The following is a 7,728-nucleotide window of genomic DNA, read 5'->3' on the forward strand; positions in this document are numbered from 1 at the left end:
TTTCACCCAACTAGCCATTTTTATAAAAGGTGAAAGAGAGATAAGACTCTTGTTAGAGGGGAGAAAGGTTGTGAGCTGAATCCAGAAAACAGAGCACTTGTGCAAGGTTGGTTGATGAGATGTAGTGAGAGTAAAGGATAGAAAGTAGGCAGAGTGTGCGAGAGAATAGAGTTAACCACAACAGTAATAATGCTCAGGATTGAAGTGAAGTGGACTAAGATCATGGAGGCTTGTTGTGTAGTATGTACAATTATATGGAAACAATTACTTACAATAGTACCGGAACGACAATAATCTGACAAGAAATATATGATTTGGATAACCAGAATACAAAGTACCCAATTAAGATTTGTATGATATCGGAACACAGGTGAAGTGAAAGAAGGAAAATTAAAATACAATAAAGAGTATAAGGAAAACCAGTCAAATAATGCAATTAAGCAGAGAAATAAATGAGGAAAACTGCAAGATTCTGCTGATTCTTCCATTGAGTGGCAGAGCTCAAGTCATCATTAGGAGAAAATTTGTTTTAAAGTGTCATCTTAAATTGCAAGGATGGCCGTTAACACAATTAAACATGCCAAAGGAGAAGCAATATTGTCAAAATGTCCACTTAACCCACCCAAACATCTCAACCCACCCTTTGCTGACCTTCTATAACCCCCCTTTTTAAAAGCTTTTCTTTCTTTTTTTTAAATAAGAGAAAGAAGACAGATACATGTTGGTAAATGCTAACTGTCCATATTCACATAGAGACACAGTGTAATCTCTGAGCCCAATATACAGAGAAAGGAGGAAAAAAAACTAGAATACTATGCACTACTATACAGGGGCCAATCATCCTCCAGGTTCCAGCAGAGCTAAAGAAGCAAAACATTTTCTTTTTTTTTTCCCACTGGGCACAGTGGTGGTGATTCCATAAGGTTTTGTCAAGATAGGAAAGGATAAAATGACTTGGAAGAGAAAGGGGCAGAGGTTTTTTTCCCCACTGTATTCTGCTCAAGGTACATCCCCCCAATAAGGTGAGAAACCATGGTGTAAAGGAGAGAAAAGAGACCTCAGAAACAGAGAGATGAGCAAAGAGGGGGGAAGAAGACCTGAAACTTGTTCCCAGGGACTGGAGAAAAGTTAAAAATTTGGAGGTCCATCAGTGTCCATTAGTCGTCTTCTCCTTCATCTTCTTCTCCTTCTCCCTCATCATCGTCTTCATCTTCTTCACCTTCACCTTCATCCCCTTCTTCCATCAATATCTTCCAACCCTTCCTCCTCTTCATCATCATAATCATCATCTTCTTCTCCTTCCCCCTTGTTTGTCATCCATATCAGGGACCAAGAAGTACTCCAATGGATTTGGCCAAATATTGTCTTTAATGACTTCTACTAACTCATCTGCACCTGCATCAGATATGGTCAGTAAACCAGGTAAAAAAGCTTCCAGTTCTTCATGCTGCCCTCTTCCTGCTGGCTTTATTCTGCATTTGACCTTGAATGTTTTTTCAAGTCCTTTCCAGATTTTCATTTGACTCAGGGGATTTTGAGATGTATCACCACTCTTGTTCAGATGAAATTCTTTGGAGAGAACTTCATTTTTTAAATAGGGATTTTCATCAAAATAATAATCTATTCTGTAACCTCATTTAATATCTTCAAATTCTGTCACTTCAACTCTTGTCCAAATAATGCAGTGGCCTTTCATCCTCTTCCCTAAGCAGTGCAGACACTTGTGGATGGTTGACAAATGTTGTTACCCCCAAATTGGAATTTTGGTAATCCAATTCTGACCTCTTCTAAAAAGATGGTTGGCAGAGTTTATTATATTTTCTGTTCTACTTTCAAAATCTCCTCCCTGGCTTCTTCATTAAGTCTGTCTATTTCATTTTGTACTTCATCAATATGTTCAATTGCATCTAGCTGTTCTTTTTCTCCTTTTGGCAAATCCAGAACAGTTGACTTCTTCTCTGGCTTAGGGGCAGGGAGGAGGTCTCAATTTCTTCATTAAGGGTGGGAGTTGAAGACAGGCATTTTGGAGCCATGCTGTGAGATAAGTTGGAGAATCTGACTGAGGTGAAGTTGCACTGCTGGAAAAGCTCTGCAAAATCTCATATTGGTTTTAATGCTTGGAGAAAAGGCACATTCTATTTGGTTCTCTCCTCAGTGCTGAAAATCTCTTTCTCACTTTCTCTCTTTTTTCTTTAGATGGAACACACAAGATTTTTCAAATATGACCCTTAGAATGTGAAATCCAGAAAGCAGACCATTCTATCTGGCAGAACCTGTGCTTTTAATATATTTGACTGGTTCTTGACAGTTGAAGCAGTAGAGGGCAGGATTGTACAAAGGAAAAAATCAGAGGCCCATCAACCAAAAGCCTAGACCTGGTCCCATTCCCCCTGGAAAACTTTTCACCTCTGCTGGGTTCTGTTAACTTGCCTGAAAAGTCAGGAGCTGGGCTGGAAAGACTTCATATACCTAGCATATTTTTTTCTTTCATTCAGTAATATTACTATATACCCATTATCTGCCAGACTATTATTTGCTAGGTGCTGGAAAAGAATAATAAACAGGGTAAAAACAAAGTCCCTGGGATTTGGAATTTATATTCTTGTAAGGGTGATAGACAATAATTTCACAAGTGACATTGTTTCAGACAACGCCAAGCGCTATAAATAAACAACAACTGGACTTGTTTTTGTCCCCTCCTTTATGAGTCCTGACTTCTTCCAAGACTTTGCAGACATTAATTCCATTTTTCCCTAAATATGCACAAGTTCCTCCCACCCCACATTGAGGTCTCAGCTCTGAGACCTCACTAAAAGGCCTTCTGAGGCCACCATAGCTAATTTTGGCTTCTCCTACCCCAATCACTTTATAGCATCATGTCACCCTGTTTTATTTCATTTGGAGCACTTATGTCTCTCTGAAACAGCACTCTTCTGTTTCAACACATCATTTAGAAGAATGTGATCTCCAAAAACAATTTTTCTGTTAATATGTTGGTACGTGAATGATTGAATTTCTACCTTGTCCAAACTGTCCCCTGATCTATAGAATGAAGATAATATTCTGAGCTATCTTTTAGAAGTGTTCTGAAGAATATTTTAATAAGTACTAGGTTACTGAACATACCTGTATTTATATATTTATATATTCATCTATTTATCTATTTTACATCTTGTTAGAAAAAATCACATATGTGGACCAGAAATTTATCTTACAGTACAAGAATTTAGACAATGCTCTTAATTTCTCTAAATCTCTGTTTTTAGCAGAGCTAATAATCACCTACCTACATGACTTTTTTTCAGATTCTTAAAAAATATAATTGAAAGCTGCTAACAAAGTATCAATATATAAGGACAGTATGCCTACTAGAGTGTCATTGAAATAGCATTAGTAGTTTAGTGAATATATGGAAAAGTTTCCAGCATACTGCTCCAGTGTGCTCTTACCTGAGGCATAACTTGTGACTTGAGAAAATAATATCACCAGACTATTAAGTCAGAATCTCAATGGTGTGTCACAACAAAGAATAATGCAAAGTGCAAAGTAAGGAGAAAACATTCCAGTCGATACTTCAGCCCCATCAAGCAAAGAGAAACCACACAGACACCAAACTGTACCATTCCCTCCAGCCTCCCCCAGTGCAGTCTCACCACACTGCAGCACTGAAGGTAACAGGGCCCTGAACATCTTCCAGAATTAGGCAGCATGACTGATGAGCCAACTGAAAAATAGCATGAGACAGAGGTGAGAGCTAAAGGGAACTTGGACTCAGGTAGATGAATGTTGACCCAGAGAAGTGGAGCATTTTCCTAAGATCAAATGCTTCTTTAGAGGAAGACAGCTGCTATCTACACATGGTCAGGTTTAAGGCCAAGGTCTAAATAAACAAGAGATCAAGGGAAGTCTACATTTCATTCCTTAATAACATTTACTGAGGGCCTATTTGACTGGACACAAACATTTTGAAGATAACAAATTTAATGAACCCCCCCAAACAAATCTATAGATGTTTCAAAAAAAAAAAAAAAAAAAACTCCATCGGTCTTGTCCTAAATTCTGTGCAAGTACTATATTATACCAATGGGCCTCAGTCTTTGCCAGGAAAAGGGTCCTCATGTCCTCAAAGGATTCAAAAATATACTATTTAGGGAAAGATTGTCAGCAGAAACAAAGCAATGCTCAGGCTGTTTTGTACTGAAGCTCAGATGTAAAAAGCCCTCCCAAAACACTCAATATCTAAGGTAAGTTCTGTTTCTAATAGGAAATGTTCCCTCATTTCTTTCTCTGAACAGGTTTTGGCACTTACAATAATAGAGTAAAAGTGAAGAGAATAAACAGTTATCTTTAAAATGGTCAGTGTTCATTCCTTCAGCAAATCTCCAGATCTCACCTGCCTGTAGATACAATTAAGTTGCACTTTCCTGAGCTTTGCTAGTTTGGAAGCCTCCTTTGAGTTACTGCAGAACCTTAACCCTTGGCTAGTTTCTAACTGCACATCCTTTAGTCCCTTGGGGCTACTGAGCAAGACTGAGGTTAAGGCCAGAAAGGCTGAATACCCCCCACCCCTCTCTCTCTCATGCAATTTACCACTCATTTGCACCTGAGAAACGTTCCTCAACTGCAGGGCTCTGGGTGCTCTTTGGGTGTGGAGCTTCTCAAGGGCTATGGGTTCCAAACAGAAGCCACCCAGAGCCTGAGGCTTCCCTTTGGTTTTGGAAAATGGAAGGAAAATGTCTCTTTTCCTGATGTTGAGTCCCATGTTACCACTTGACACTAGAAGCAACACTGTCTCCTAGGAGATAGTTTCTCCAGTTTTTCTACTGCCAATTTATCAAGCCAGGCAAAGATAATACCCCACTAGGAAGTGTTCATAATGCTTCCTTGGTCAGACCATCCAGCAACCTTGGAACCTTGGGCAAATCTGCTAACCTCTCTGTACTTTAGCTTCCTTATGGCAAAGAAGTGCTCATACTTATTATTGACTGTGTCCAGGTAGCTCCATTTACTAGAGTGTAGTCCAGATACACCAAGGTTGTCGCTTCAATCCCTGGTCTGGTCAACCAAAGAATGCATAAATAAGTGGAACAACAAATTCATGTCTCTCTCTCCTTCCCTCTCACTCTAAAATCAATTTTTTAATGTTTAACATCTAATAATTATTATTTAATTGGGCTGCTGAAGATCAAATTAGCTCATTATATATAATGCTAAGAACACCACTCAGTGTGTATTGAGCACCTGATACATGTTAACAGCTGCTTTTTTTCATCATCCTGTGTTTCACTTCATCTCCTTCCACTCCATCCTTGAGGCACAAAATTTCCTCTGATTCAGCAGCCCCTCCTTTCAGATCTCGTCAAACAAATGTGTAGAATCACTGAGGTGTTATTGGACTCTCCTTGTCTGAAAAATCAGAAAATGCAGACAATCATTTTCAGAATTAATCTGGCTATTTAAAGTCTACTGAAAGAACCACCAAAACTAAATGTATTAATTGCATTCTAAAAGTTAAACTCAATCTGCGATGTCAACAGATAATGAATGAATTAATATGTTTTTGGGGACTACAGCAAAGTTTCAACATCCTGAAGGACCAACTTCACTCTCTCAATTAGGACCAAATTTTTTTTCGAAGTATCTCACCATAACATTGGATCATAATCACTTGAGCAACAAATCAATATATTTTAACCACTCCAGCTTCATTTCCAAACATTCATGAACATGGCTGTTACTCTAAGCCATGTAGTTTATTAGAAGCATCCTTACATTTTCCCCACAATTTATAGCACTTCCATTTTGGCCCCTTGGTTTCAGTGGTCCTGTTTTGCTCTGTTTTCCCAATCATGTAAACTCTGAGTCATTCTGATAGCTTTTCTTTCTCTTCCTTCCTGAATTTATAAAATACCAGCAAATCTGCTCCTCTTGTTACAATATAATGCCCTCACCAGCAGCAATAGTGCAGACTTCTATTGTTGTAACCTGCTTTGAGGGGGGACATCCAGCTACAGGCATGGGAAGCCCAGTGGAAAACCCGGGTAGGGTCCTGCTCAGCCTCTCACTCTCTCCTGTCCTGATCACAGGGAGAACCAGCTCTCAGCTGGATCCCAGGAGGGAGAGAAACATCAGGACAGTGCTTCCTCCCTGTCCAGAGCATCAGGAACAGTGGGCTTTCCCACAAAGCAGGGCCAGTTCCCAGGTGAGGAACTGTGTGTGTTCTAAGACCAAACCTGGCTGGAGATCTTCACCTACCCCCTTTCAAATCCCTCTTGAAGATGTGCAAAAATCTTGCCAACAGCAAGCTTGAGAGCTCCTCTTTGTACCCTGACAGCGGTGGATTTCTGCTGGTCTTTTACATGAGAGAATTGGCCAAAAAAATCATTTTACAAATTTCTCCCTTTAGACACCAAAATCTAAAACCTAATAGAAATAAGCTTTAAGTAAGATGATACATCAGACAAAGGGACATTCAGTCCTGAAGGATGCTACCATCTTAAAGATTTGTTATCAAGAGGTACTTACTTCTTCAAAATAGTTTAGAGACTGTTTTCCTTCAAAATCAGATGACACATTCCTGGCTCCTTAAATAATTTATACCTCCCCCATCTTGATTGTCCTTCTCTTAACGCATTTCAGGTTCTTGATTTCTCTTAATATGGCACCCAAGAGGGAATGCACTATTCCTGAGGGGTGTGGCTGAAAGGTCCACTTTTATGCCCAAGATTAAAATGTTTCCACATATACACCTTGGCTAAAAACTTTTTTTTAACGTGAACTGCTTCATATCCAGGTCTTTGGTTCTGTACTAATGACATTGGCTTGAAGGATTTTGTCTCTGTTTTTGGTTTTTAGGAGAATCAGAGATCATGAAAACTAAATGACCCATAGAAATTACTGATAGTGTTCCAAGTTGTAAGTTACAGCTCATTTGTGCACAATGAAATCCACTTCATAGGTCACCACCAGCTTTACCTTTATAAATGAAATAAATAGAGTAGAAAATATCAGAGTGCATTGCATTTATGAGGGGCAAGTATTATTCCATGAAACTTTTGATTCTGATTATATATGTGTGAGTTTGCATGTCTACTATGTTATGATCATCCCATCATTGAATTTGGTCAAAAAATTAAAAGCCACTCATCTAGTCTAACCAGAGACTGGCAGTGTGCTAAAACACATAAGCATTTGCTTGGAATTTACAGTCAGAGAATTCTGGTTTTAAGTCTGGGCTGTGCCACTTCAGAATTGTATGAAACACAGGATCCCATTAAGCTTGATTGAAACTTAGCTCACTTCCTCATCTACAAAGGGGGGTGACAACAGGATTTTCCTCAAAGAGGTGTTAATGAGAAACACACTAATACTCACTTCCAGGTTCTAAGCTCACACCCATGTGCCACAAATGATGACATGAACTTTACCTGCATTGTTGGCCAAAAACAATCCTTTAAGTTTGATAGTATTGTTATCACCCATCAAACAAGGAAAACTGAGGCCAATTTGGTACAGACATCTGTATTTATACATTTCACTATACTGGCCCTAAGTACACTATGGCTCGACATAAATTTGATGATACATTTAGAGTACTTAACACAAGTAGTGTTAAGTACTGACACCAAGGAGCCTTTAAAATTCAATGCCCTTTAAAATTCAATGCGTGAGCCCTCCAAGAGATGAATTGGTCAGGATGGTATGTAGATCGATGCCCTGTTTCCTTCA

The 7,728-nt window shown here is 39.0% G+C and overlaps 1 pseudogene; it reads right to left on the reverse strand.

Annotated features, from left to right (window-relative positions):
- Positions 1-1,128: 1,128 nt before the first annotated feature.
- On the reverse strand, positions 1,129-4,762 carry LOC114501377 (annotated as a pseudogene).
- Between the last annotated feature and the right edge of the window lie 2,966 nt (positions 4,763-7,728).

This window comes from Phyllostomus discolor, chromosome 7 (genome assembly GCF_004126475.2).
Source record: "Phyllostomus discolor isolate MPI-MPIP mPhyDis1 chromosome 7, mPhyDis1.pri.v3, whole genome shotgun sequence".
Classification (NCBI taxonomy): domain Eukaryota; kingdom Metazoa; phylum Chordata; class Mammalia; order Chiroptera; family Phyllostomidae; genus Phyllostomus; species Phyllostomus discolor.